This window comes from Phoca vitulina, unplaced genomic scaffold (genome assembly GCF_004348235.1).
Source record: "Phoca vitulina isolate PV1807 unplaced genomic scaffold, GSC_HSeal_1.0 scaffold28, whole genome shotgun sequence".
Lineage (NCBI taxonomy): Eukaryota > Metazoa > Chordata > Mammalia > Carnivora > Phocidae > Phoca > Phoca vitulina.
Genome location: NW_022589731.1, coordinates 16,059,124 through 16,072,510, shown reverse-complemented (window position 1 = coordinate 16,072,510; position 13,387 = coordinate 16,059,124).

Genomic DNA, 13,387 nt, shown 5'->3' with positions numbered 1-13,387 from the left:
AGTCAGATGAAGGCAGAGCTTCCAGCCCTTCTACTGGACTGCTTTAGGTGGTTCACTGGACATTTCACTAAAAACACAGCACACCCCCCACCCTACCGGAGCCAGCTGAATAATAGCCCTCAAAGGTATCAGATCCTAATCTTGGAACCTGTAAATGTTGCCTTATAGGGAAAAAGTGTATTTGCCAATATGATTAAGGACCTTGAGATGTGATGAAGGGTCTTATCCTAGATTAATTGGGTGGGCTCTAAATGCAATCACAGGTATTCTAATAAGGAGGCTGAGGAAGATCTTAAAAGTTCTCATCACAGGGGCACCTGGGTGGCTCACTTGGTTAAGCCTCTGATTCTTGATCTCAGCTCAGGTCTTGATCTCAGGGTCATGAGTCGGGCTCCATGCTGGGTGTGGAGCCTACATTAAAAAAAAAAAAAGTTCTCGTCATAAGAAAAAAATTGTAACTGTGTGTGGTGATGAATGTTAGCTAAACTACTGTGGTGATTATATATATATAATGTATATATCCGTCCCTATATCAACTCATTATGTTGTACACCTAAAACTAATACAATGTTATATGTCAATTATATCTCAATTTAAGAAGAAAAAAAGGAGGCTGAGGGAGATTTTACACACACAGAGGAGAACGTGATATGAAGACAGAACAGACACTTGAAGATGGAAGTGATATGTCCACGAGCCAGAGAATGCACAGGTTCTGCCCAAGAGCCTCTGACGGGAGCAGGGCCCTGCTGGCACCTTGATCGTGGCCCAGTGAGGCTGACTTAGGACTTCGGAGCTCCAGAACTATAAGGGCATGAGGCTTGTTATCTTAAGTCATCACTGGAAATGAATACAACCCCTATTAGAATTCCACGTGTGTTTGGTCTGGCAAAGATGGGCAGCACTGGCTTCTAATCATCACGGGAAGCCGTGCTTACTCGTGTGTCACCAGCAGAGAGCCCCCCCTGACCTGTAGGGGATGGCATTCATTCGCTAGGGCTGCCTACAAATTACCACACACTTGGTGGCTTAAATCAACAGAGATTGATTCTGTCCCCATTCTGGAGGCCTGAAGTACAAAATCAAAGAGTTGGCAGGATTGCTTCCCTCCGGAGGCTCTGAGGGAGAACCCATTCTGTGCCTCTCTCCTGCTTTCTGGTGGCTTCTGTGATCTTGGGCACTCCTTGGCTCGTAGCTGTGTCCCTGCAGTCTCTGCCTCTGTCTTCACATGGATCTTCATATAGCCTGGTCCCCTGCATCTCTGTGAATCTCCTCCTTTTCTGTCTTTTATAAGGGCAGGGGCTCTAGGGCCCACCCTAATCCAGGATGACCTCATCCAGACATCTTTAAATCAATTACATCTGCAAAGACCCTATTTCCACATAAGGTCACATTCACAGGTACTGAGTGTTAGGACTTGGACGTATCTTTTGAGGGGACACTCTTCAACCTACTACAGGGCCAATGCCCCTCCTTTCCCACTCAGTGAGGGACTTACAGAGAATTCTAGCAATCATCTAGCCTAATGAAGACTTGGCAAACTAGAGCAACTTGTCTAGGATCGGGCACAAATTTCTGACATCAGACCTCATAGAAACCAACCTTAGAATTTCTAATCCAGCGTGATTCCCAACACACCACCTAGCCCCTCGGTAATTCCCTACCAAGGAACGATTTCATTTACAATCAGCTTCAAACGTATACCTCACTAATCTCCACACAACTCCTTTTGGCAGAAAAGACAAGCGTACCATACACTAAACATTAAAACCAGGGCTTCATATTTTGAGCTTACATCTAAAAGATTTAAGAAGACACTGCAGTTTCTGGGGCGCCTGGCTGGCTCAGTCAGTGGAGCATGCAACTCTTGATCTCAGGGTTATGAGTTTGAGCCTCACGTTGGGTGTAGAGCCTACTTAAAAAACAAAAAAGAAGAAACATTGCAGGTCCAATACTTACCTTTTTGTACCTGTTGCTAAATAATAGTGCTTCTCATAAAAGGGAAAGATTTCTTGAAATTTAGCTGACTTTACAACCCAAAGCAGCTCTTCTGATGTTTCAGAATATAGAAGATTCTTTACACTGGAGGTACAATAATCGCCTCACAGTTCGCCAGGCATTCTCTGGTTCCAAGCTCGTTATATGTGTTATCTTATTTGAGACAATGGACACCCTCAAGGTGTTTCGTGGAACTTCAGTCAGCAGTGTCCAATCACCGCAGGGTGTGTTTGGAAGGAAGGGGAGAACCATTTTCTGAGGTCTGTGCTAGCCCCTGCCACTTATGTAATACTCACCACAGGGTTGAAATCTCTTATTTGGACCTGTCACTACTCTACAACACTCACAAGCTGTCAAGCACTTGTCAAGCACTTGTCGTCCCTGCCCTGCTCACTTCTTGTGTCACCTTCCTGGGGCTGCTGTAAGCAGCTCCCACAAACTAGGTGGCTTACAACAAGAGAAATCTATTCTCTCACAGTTCTGGAGGTTAGAAGTCCAAAATCAAGGAGGTGGCAGGGCCATGTCTCTCTGAAGGCTGTAGGGGAGGATCCTTCCTAGCTTCTGGTGACTTCCAGCCATCCTTGGCACTTCTTGGTTGGCAGCTGTGTTCCTGCCGTCTCTGCCACCACTGTCACATGGCCTCTCCCCCTCTTTAACCCGGTATGACATAATCTTAACAACTAATTACATCTGCTAAAAGCCCTATGTCCAAGTAAGGTCGCCTTCATTGGTTCCTCATGGACATGAATTTGCGGGGAACACAATTCAGCCAAGTACATTTGCCTAAGGAACATTTGTAGGTCTCTTCGGATGGCTTGATTTTCTTTCACTGCCCCTTTCAATACACCAACCAATTCCTTATGTCACTTAGGAAGAAAAAGCCACAAAGAGTGAAACAGAAGCCTATGTGAATTAATTGTCTTGTTTCCTTCTATTTCTAGAGAGTAAAGCTTTTTCTCTTAAGGAAAGGTAAAACATCAGTCATGAGGTCAGCCACATTACTGAAGTGTGGATGTCGGCAGCCAACTCCCTCTGTTCCAGGAGTCTCTGTTGCAGGTCTGCTGTTCCCTGAACTGCTTCTCCTTCCCTGCCCTCAAGAAGGGCCCCATCTCAGCCAGCCAGCCTTCTATGATGACGTACCTAGAGCTTTCAGGGTTGTACCAAGCAGATCTCCAAATTGATGGCTCTGCCACCCGTCCTTCTCCTCCATGCCCGCCCACTGCCCTTGAAGCTGAGCTCCAGCGTAGGGAAGGGCTGTGGCCGGTACCCACCAGTATTAGCAACTCAGCCTCCCATAAGAAAGTGCCACTGACTGGTTGGCTTAACCAATAGGAATTTCTTTCTTCACTGTTGTGGAGGCTGGAAGTCCAAGATCAACATGTCCTCAGGGTTGATTTCTTCTGAGGTCCCTCTCCTTGGCTTGCAATTGGCCACCTTCTCACTGTGTCCTCATATGATGATCTCTCTGCCATGTGTTAGACGTGTTCTAATCTCATCTTCTTATAAGGACACCAGTCATATGGGATCAGGGCCCACCCATATGACCTCATTTTACTTTAATTACCTCTTTAAAGACCCTATCTCTAAATACAGTCACAGTTTGAGGACTTCAGCATAAGAATTTGTGGGGGACATAATTCAGCCCATAATAACAGTCAAAGATCTCTTCAGCTTACCTATTCTTCTTCCCATCACCCCTAGCCCCGCCTTGGGGGTCCATCCAATCACCCTACAAGATATGGGATCTTTTCTCTAAACATGTATATATATAGACATATATAAACCAGATACTTGCAACAATCTACCCATGATTAATGTATTCTGTGAAGTTCTTAGATCGAGAGTACCTATTAAAAATGATCATTTCAGAAACATATTGCAAATATTTTATTAACTGAGAAAATGGAAAAAAAACAGAGTCAGGAAATTTAGTTCCATTATTAATCTAATTGAAAACAACAGGTTTGCTGTGTGCTAAAAATAGCACCAAGTGTCTGAGAGAGCCAGATGACTGAGAATAATCACAGTTTTTTAGAAAAATCATAAAAACCTCAATCATAACCAAGACCTAATTTGAGAAAGAGTCTTCTTCTTAGAGCACACAGAAAAGGTAAGCAAAGGGCAACAAAACATCTAAATTTCAGAGACAGAATGAGAGCCAAAGGGTTGCGTGCATAGAAGAATAAGACATACCAGCCATTCATATTTTTCTTTAGGGCTTGAGGAGACAGAACACTGGTAATGCTCTAGAAAAGAGTTAACAGTGGAACTGCAATGTTAGCATGCAAACAATATCCCTAGCACCAGGACAGAGGATTCCTGTTTCAACAGGTAAAACAAAACCCTTTTTGGAGTTAGAAAGTATGAGACAGGCAAGCTTATCACTAATGATGATGTAATTAAGCAATGGATCCTTTTTCAGGTCATCAGTTCTAGGCTCTATGTGACTCTCGGTAGCAGTAAGAGATATAAAACAAAACAAAACAAAACCATGAGGTCAACAAGATTTATGTCAATTTCACATATTAAACAACAAAAACCACAATCTATAGAATTGTTGAATCACTATATTGTACACCTGCAACTAATATAACACTGTATGTTAACTATACTGGAATTGAAATAAACACCCCCCCCCAAAAAAAAACCCGCAGTGCTAGGGATGCATGCCATTTATACTCATCTTTACAACCTAACAAGTAAGGGAATATAGTTAATCAAAATACCCTTCTTTGCTATAAGTCTATGCATGGATTGAAATAAATAGCTGAGTTCCTGATAGAATGGGAAAATAACACCTTTGCCTAGGTGAGGAATCACCCATGACATCAGAGCAAGAATTATTGTCAGGTACCAAAGGAAAGAGGTGTTAGAACAAGTTCTGAGCAAAGGCCATTAAAAAAAAAAAAAAAAAAAAAAGAGGAGCCAAAGGAAGATAATAATGCTACCTCTGATGATTGTCCACAGTAGCCCTGAGAGTTCAAATTACTTAAAAGACATATTTTTATTCTGAGGTAACAGGAGGTGAGTATCAGCAGCGTTTACAGATGGTTTCCGTGGTGCCTGGGTTCTTCTGGCAGGATCTCTAGTCCTGGAGGGAGCAGCACAGAACAGGACCTGTACAGAGAAGGTCTCTCCTTGTTCTGGAAGCATCTCCACATCCAAATACATATTATTTTAACATAAAAATACTATACAAGTATTAATTATATTAAAATTTCTATCAGAAATCTCAAAGCTATTGAGAACAAGAATTAGTCCTACTCTATAGGTTAAAATAAGAAAGGGGACAGAAAGATGTGGTCATTTGGTCAGTGTATTCGTTTCTTAGGGCTGCCAAAGTACCACATACTGGGTAGCTTAAAACAATGGAAACTTATTCTCTCACAACTTCTGAAGGCTAGAGGTTCAAAATCAAGGTGCTGGCAAGGCCCCCCCTCTAAAGGCTCTAGGGGGGAATCCCTCCTGGCCTCTTTTAGCTTCTGGTGGTTGCTGGCAATCCGCAATGTTCCTTGGCTTGTAAGATGCATCACTCCACTTTCTGCCTCCATTGTCCCCGTGTGTCTGTGTCCAAATTTTCCTCTTCTTATAAGGCCACCAGCCATTGGATTAGGCCTTCGGTATGACCTTGTCCTAACTTGATTACATCTGCGAAGACCCTATTTCCAAATAAGGTCATATTCACATGCACCAGGGGTCAGGACTTGAATATATCTTTTGAGGGGATATAATTCAACCCACAACAGTCATTTTAAGAACAGGATATAGCTATCCAGGGGTAAATACACTCAAAACCACCAAAGGCCATATCTCTCCAGGCAAAAAGGGAGACAACACCATGTTTACTGGTGAAATGACCCAGCATCTCTCTCTGAATAAGCTCTAGGAGTTCTTCCCATCTTTAAGATTCATGATTCTGTGACTTGAAACTTATTGTCTATAGATAGATAGGATCTATCTATAATGTCTTATGTGACTTTTCCATTACAAAAATTTCACATTCCTATCCCTAAAGCTGATAACAGTGTTTTTCCGAGGAAACTTCTTCCAAAATGGGATGGTTTGCTCTAAATGATTCATCTATTCTTTAGAATGAAAGGAGAAGAATGTCCATAGAGGGAAAAACATAATAAAATGGACGTTTTGAGCTTCCATTCTGCATAAGACTCTGTGATAGGCACCACTGGTCTACTTAATGTCATGTACACAACCATCCCCATTAAGGAATGTGGCAGATGAGAGGCAGAGCACACAAGACCTTACCAAGGTCTCATAGGCCCTAAGAAGGTAAAGAGTAAGCTAAAGACAGGTGCATCCTTCTTTTGACCTCAAGAGCAAGACAACCGGGGCTAGAGAGAAGAGGAGAGAGAATGGTGTGGGAAGGGCCTGGAATGGAAGCATCCTTCCTTCCCTCTGAACCAAGCAATGGTTTGTATAGGAGCTGCTGTTTCCATTTGTGCGGTATTGCCGCTGAGCCAGAGTAAGCCACCCACACAACACCCTACAATAGGGGCCCATTGTCATGTGAGTCACGTGGCTGTGAGCTGAGCATTACTCTCCTCAACTGTACCATGCTTTGTTGTGAGGCTGGAGGAAATCATGAAATGTAAGCATTCTTTCTTAGTCTGGAGGAGAACCAGCAAAATTGAATGATTCATTCATGGGTGACCCCACATTGTTTCATTCTACCCCCACAACATTCTTTGTCCACCTTCTCATTAAAAGCATTTATTCTCTCAATAACTACTATGTGCTAGTTTTAACAAGCTGATGATAGCTTAAAGCAGCTACTAGATATCAGCTCTTTTTTTTTTTTCTTTAGAATTGCTAAACCCTAGAGAGGCAAGTCATAATAACTCCTGAAGAGTTCATCTTAATGCAAGAGAAATATAAATGACCAGATTTCTTCTTTCTTTTCAGGCTTAAATATGAAATTTCATTGGGTTTAACTTATTTTTTTTACCTTCCACTTCTCCTTTTTTACTTGTTTTACTTTACTTCTTCACTTTCTGCTCTTCCGAATTATTTTATATTGCTTTCTTTGTCCGTGGAGTTTTCCTGTGTCCTCATTTTCTTTTTTTCTTTCTTCAAACAGTTTCCAAATCATGCCAGATGTTTGACTCTCTCTTCCTTCTGGTTCTCCGTAGAATCATAAAAACAGAGAACTTAAGGAAAAAAAGAAATTTTCAGGTAGTTTGATGGCATCATGTTACAGATGAAGGGCTAAGATCTAGGGAATTTAAGAAATTTCCCCAAAGTGCTGCAGTTAATTTGTGGAAGGACCCAGCACTACAACCCAGGTGTCTTGATTACCACAATGCGGCACTGATTCTTTCTCCGTGCCTAATTCCACATTCATATAAGAAATCTGCATATCCCTGCCATGTTTACTGATCTCTTGTGCTGTACAATAATGTCAAATCATAGGGTCTGGGCCATTAAGTACAGATTTTGAAAAGTTATTCTGTGCTTAAAATGTTTGAGTCATTCCTAGGTAGATGGCAGAAGTACTCGTAAAAAATTGTAAAATGTGACATCCTTATTATTTAGCTTTACAAAAAAGAGAAATACAAAGAAGAAAAAAAATGTGGAAATCTTGATATGGTACTACCAACGGCAAAAGTGTTGAGAAAGTAAGAGGAAGTGAAATTATACGACTCAAAAATATACTCATGGTATACTCATAAATTTCCCTCATGAGCACAATCTAATAATAAACATTTAGGTCATAGGTCAAACAAGTAATTAGAATCAACAGACATTGTTTTCCATTAACTAGAATGGGACCAAATCTTATCCAATGTTGTGTCCCCGATGGTCCTCACAGTTCTTCATGCATCATATGTGCTCAATGCACTTGTCTAATAAATGCTGGTTGAAAGAGATAACATGGTCTACAGAAAGTTAAGTTAGAAGATTGCCTCAACTGGATTCAGGGTACTTTTAACACCAAGATTCCATAACTATGATTTTGAAAAGGAGCACAAAAATATTACCAATTAGTAATAAAGAATCCACAGTTTTGAGCTTCCTCCATTTATCAGATGTTGAGATGCATGTATATAATGGATATGATTTGAATTCCTTGGGTGCAAGGACAGCAACCAACTCAAGCTAGCTTAAGCAAAAAAGAGAGTTTATCATGTGACACGAGTGTGTTTCATGGAACCTAGTACTCACCAAATATTGCATGTGTTCCTCCACATTCCCCAGCCTCCCTTGCAGTCCATTTAGGGCCATGTGACTGGACCTAGCCAATGGATTGTGATATATGTCACTTTTGGACAGAGGCTCTACCTATTTGAAGTACAGGTGAGTGACTCTACCTATTTGAAGACATCATGCTAAGTGAAATAAGCCAGTCACAAAGGGACAAAGATTGTCTGATTCCACTTATATGAAGTACGTAAAATGGTCAAAAACTTGGTTGCCAAGGGTCAAGGGGGAGGGGGAAATGAGGAGTTATTGTGTAATGGGTGTGGAATTTCAGTTTGGGAAAATGAGGAAAGTTCTAGAGATGATGGTGGTAGTGGTTGCACAATAATGTGAATGTACTCAATGACACTGGCTAGGATGGTGAATTTTATGTTATGTATATCTCACCACAATAAAAAAAAAAAAACCAGACAAATAAAAAAGCAAGGTAGAGATAAGTTGTATGGCACTGAATCAAGACGGAGAGGAAACTAAGCACATCATTGCTTCTATTTTTAAAAGGAAAATAAACATAACTTTTTCATTGTTAACATTAGTGGAAAGGAGGGAATAGGGTAGAGGGAACAGGGCAACAAATTAGATTTATCTAAATATACTTTGCTTTGTAGACTGGATTGTTGAGACTCTGCAGATATATTACATAATTATAAAATGCAATTAACAATTAAAAAAAAAAGAGTGGCTGCATCCCCTCTCTCTCTCATTTCTTCTCCTCCAACAAGCTTGCGGGCCACCTCCTCCCGATGATGTAAGCATAAGAGATAGGTCTGCCTGACCGCTTGCCTCCAAAGGGAGGCAAGAAATAAATTTGGGTTAAGCCACCGAAACGCTGTGGAAACTAGGATAGAGTGCGCTGCCCAATATACCAGATGATGTAGTATGCTCTGGACCATGCTAAGCTCTCAGGACCTGTTGCTAGTATTATCTCTAACCTGAGGGCACAAAGGCAGCCAGGCCTCCTAGCAGCCCTGGAACCCAGAAGGAATGAGAACCATTCAGACTTCCTGTCAGACTCATCTCTATTCCTCCCTTTGAACATGTTTTTTTTTTTTTTTCCCATATAGAGACCAGTTTTCTCTGTTTCTCTCTCATGATAAACAGAAACTAACTATCCCACAATTCATACATTTATATTTCCTCCATTCAAGAGACAAGTTCAGATACTGGCTGTCAGTCCTAAATCCCCTGAAGAAAGAATGTTATTGGCTTAGCTTGGGTCAAGTGTCTGTTCATAGTCTAACAATACGGTCACTAGGGGAGGATCCCGTCCCCCTCCAGCCCCTGTCGTGAGTGGGGCAGGCAGCCATCCAAGAGCAGTCTCCAGCAGCCTGCAGAAGGCATGCCCTGCAGAATGACGCTAGTGGTGAGGTTATGGGTTCAGAGACCCAAAATAATAATGGCATAAACAAGAGAAAACAGTTTTTTCTCCTCCTTTGAAAAGGCATTTTAGAATTTGTATAGTGGGTGTAGTGAGTTGAATAGTGTCTCCCAAAAATTCATGTCCACATGGAACCTCAGAATGTGACCTTATTTGGAAATAGGGGATGTAATCAGTTAAGGATATCAAGATGAAATCGTCCTTGATTTAGGGTAAGTTCACATCCAATGACTGGTGTCTTTATGAGAGGAGGAGAGGAGGAATGCTTGGGGGGCTCAGTCAGTTAAGTGTCCGACTCTTGATTTTGGCTCAGGTCACGATCTCAGGGTCTTGAGATCCAGACCGTGTGGGGGCTCCATGCTCAGCGGGGGAGTCTGCCTGAAGATTCTCTCCCTCTGCCCCTTCCCCCCACCCCCCCTAAAAAAAAAAAAAAAATCTTAAAAAAAAAAAAAAAGAAGAAGAGGAGAGGACCCAGGGAGATACACAGCAAAAGGCCGTGTGACAAGGGGGCAGAGATTGGAGCGATGCTGCCACAAGCCAAGGAACAGCTGGGGCTCTAGAAGCTGGAAGAGGCAAGGAAAGATCCTTCCCTAGAGTCTTCGGAGGGACCATGGCCCTGCTAATACCTTGATTTTGGACTTCTAGACCCCAGAACTGTGAAAGAATAAATTTCTGCTGTTTTGAGCCTCACGGATAGTGGTGATTTGTTATGGCAGCCCCAGGAAACTAATTCAGTGTTTCTCTGGGCATCTGGGACCCAGGCTACTTCCAGCTTCTTTTCCATCATCCCTAGGAGGTAGCCCTCATCAGCATGGTCTGAGGTGGATCTCCAGTCTTCATATCCACTGAGCATTAGGATGGGAAGGAGGAAAAAAGGAGCTCACTTCCTCCTTTTAAGGACCTATCTTGTGGTAGCACCCACTTACATTCCACAACCAAGCCTAGCTGCAAAGGTTGCTGAGTGGACAAAGGCTCAGCAAAAACTTAGGTTGCTATTACTGAGGAAGAAGAGGGAAAAAGATATTGGTAGGCAATGAACAGTTTCTACCCCAATGATGAAATATTTCTAACGGTTTTGGTTTTCATTTGTTTACTTCCTAGCCTCTTATTTTATATTTTAACAAAAAAATCAACAGACTTCTGGAAATTTTCCTGGATCTGGATGTTGAATAATGGACAGGGGCCAGAGAAAATCAGTGGGAAAAGCATTCCAGCCCAAGAGGCAGCCTGAGCAAACACATGGAGACCTTCGCTGAAATTAATCACTTTGTCAGGAAAGTCTGGCCTGGCTCCCCAAATTAGGTTAACTCCCTCTGTCTCACACCCATCAGCCTGAAGTTCTCCTTCGTAGCACTCACTGTGCTTGTTCAAGTCTGTTGACCTGCTAAAGGAAAACTCATTAAGGTCAGAGACTGTGTCTGCCTTGATCACTCACCATGTCCCCAGCACCTGGTTTGGTACCCAGCACACAGTACGTGCTCGACAAATATTTGCAATCGAATGAATGTGGGGACTAAGGTAGGAGAGTGCATGTTTCAGCAAGATCAGGAACGCATATGACCAATACAGAGGCACATTAAGGAGCGGGCCAGAATGAAGACTAACTAGAGACTAGAGCCAGATTTTGTGAGGAACGGAGTCTGCTACTTTTTTAAAGCAGAGATTTGCTTTAAGATACTTAGTATGTATGGTACTAGTATATAGGATTTCTTCTTCTTCTTCTTTTTAAGATTTTATTTATTTGTCAGAGAGAGAGCAAGAGAGCACAAGCAGGGGGAGCAGCACGCAGAGGGAGAAGCAGGCTCCCCGCTGAGCAAGGAGCCTGATGTGGGGTTCAATCCCAGGACCCTGGGATCATGACCTGAGCCGAAGGCAGACACTTAACTGACTGAGCCACCCAGGCGTCCTGGATTTCTTTTTTTATAATGGAAATAATGATACATATTTGGTAGAATGTTGGGTAGATGCAATGAGATCATAGTGCCTGGCTCATTAAAGGTACCCAGTTGACAGCAGCTACTACTAGAGGAGGGAAATGCTGGGGTACATAAATCAGTTCACTCGTTTATCTGGCAAATATTTCATGAGAGCCCCAAGTGAGTCTGTAAGAGGGTCACTCCCCCTGCCTCTCCTCCAGGATGCACACCAATGGAATATATGTCCAAGAATCTCTAGCCAGATGGGAAACCAAAAGCCAACCTTCATGAAAGTTCCAGTAAAAGCTGCTTTTGAACATGGCTTAAACCTAGGCCTAAGGGAGATTAGTCCTCCTCTCTCGCCACTGAACTGAATGGGCGGGGCCCATAGGGCCAGCGCCGCTGGACCTATCCTCCCTGTCCCAGTCCCAGTGGAGGTGTTTGGAATGACAATGACAGATTCCCCTCTCCCCCACCCCCCTGCGGAGGGTAGCTGTGTCACAGAGTGCTAACCACACAAGAGCATCATAGGTGAATTCAGGAAATGAAAGAAGGGTGGAGCCTGGGGCCCTGCCTTTAAGACCAGTTACGTCCCCCCCACCCCCCACCCCCCACCCCCCACTGATGTGAGCAGTGCTGTCAGACTGGCCACTTCTCCCCAGGAGGAAGCAATTAAAGCCGAGGAGAACAGCAGTGAGATTGTTTTCTCCAATATTCTCCCAAATGGGGAGAGAAGCAGGAATCTTCTTCCCTATGTCCTGGGCCTCAAGAGGAACTACAATTTTATCTGGTTCTCTCTAAGCTGCCAGGCATTCGAAGGTTGGGGAGGGAGTTCCTAGCTGAAGAAGAGGATGAACAAAGGTATGGAGCCATCAACGAGGATGGCAAGTCCAGAAAACAGTCTGTAGCTAATTTTGTGGGAAGCATAGTGAGTGTGCAGAGGAAGCAACAGAAGGATCTGGACAGGTGGGCAGGAACAAGATAGCGTGTCAAGACTTAGTAATTTAAAGAAACATGTCTGCTAGGGTCTCAGTATTTGTGTCCTCCTCAAATTCATGTGTTGAACTCTGACCCCCAATGTGATGGTATTAGTAGGCGAGGTTTTGAGAGGTGATGAGGTCATGAGGTGGAGCCCTCATGAATGGGATTAGTGCCTTATAAAAGAGGCTCCAGAGAGATCTCTAGCCCCTTCCACCATGTGAGGACACAGCAAGAAGTCTGTAACCCAGACGAGGGCCCTCATCCAACCATGCTGGTGCCTTGATTTAGGACGCCCAGCCTCCAGAACTGTGAGAAATAAAATTCTGTGAATTATAAGCTACCCAGTCTGTGGTACTTTGTTATATAGCAGTCTGGATGGACTGAGACAGAAATCAAAAATGAAAAGCAGACATCATACTTATCCATGAAATACTAGAGGCATTCTTATTAACTTAAGGAACAGGACAAGAAAGTCTGTTATTCCTGATATTTGGCATTTTTTTGGAGGTTCTAGATAATGCAAAACATGATAAAAAAAAGTAGGAGGCATAACAATTAGAAAAGATAAGACAAGCTTATCATCATTTACAGATATGATTGCCTATCTCTTGCTCTATTACAGAAACCGCTGAATTGGAGACTGTATTAGTCAGCTCACGCTGCCATAACAAAATACCAGAGACTGGTGGCTTAAACAAAAGAAATTTATTTTCTCAAGTTCTGGAGGCTGGAAGGCCATATTCAAGGCGTCAGCAGGTTTGGATTTTCCTGAGGCCTCTCTCCTGGCTGCCTTCTGTGTCTTACAGGGCCTTTTCTCTGTGTGAGCTCAGCCCCGGTGTCTCTTACTCTTCTTATGGAGACAGGGCCCCACCCTTATGACTTCATTTACCTTAATTAT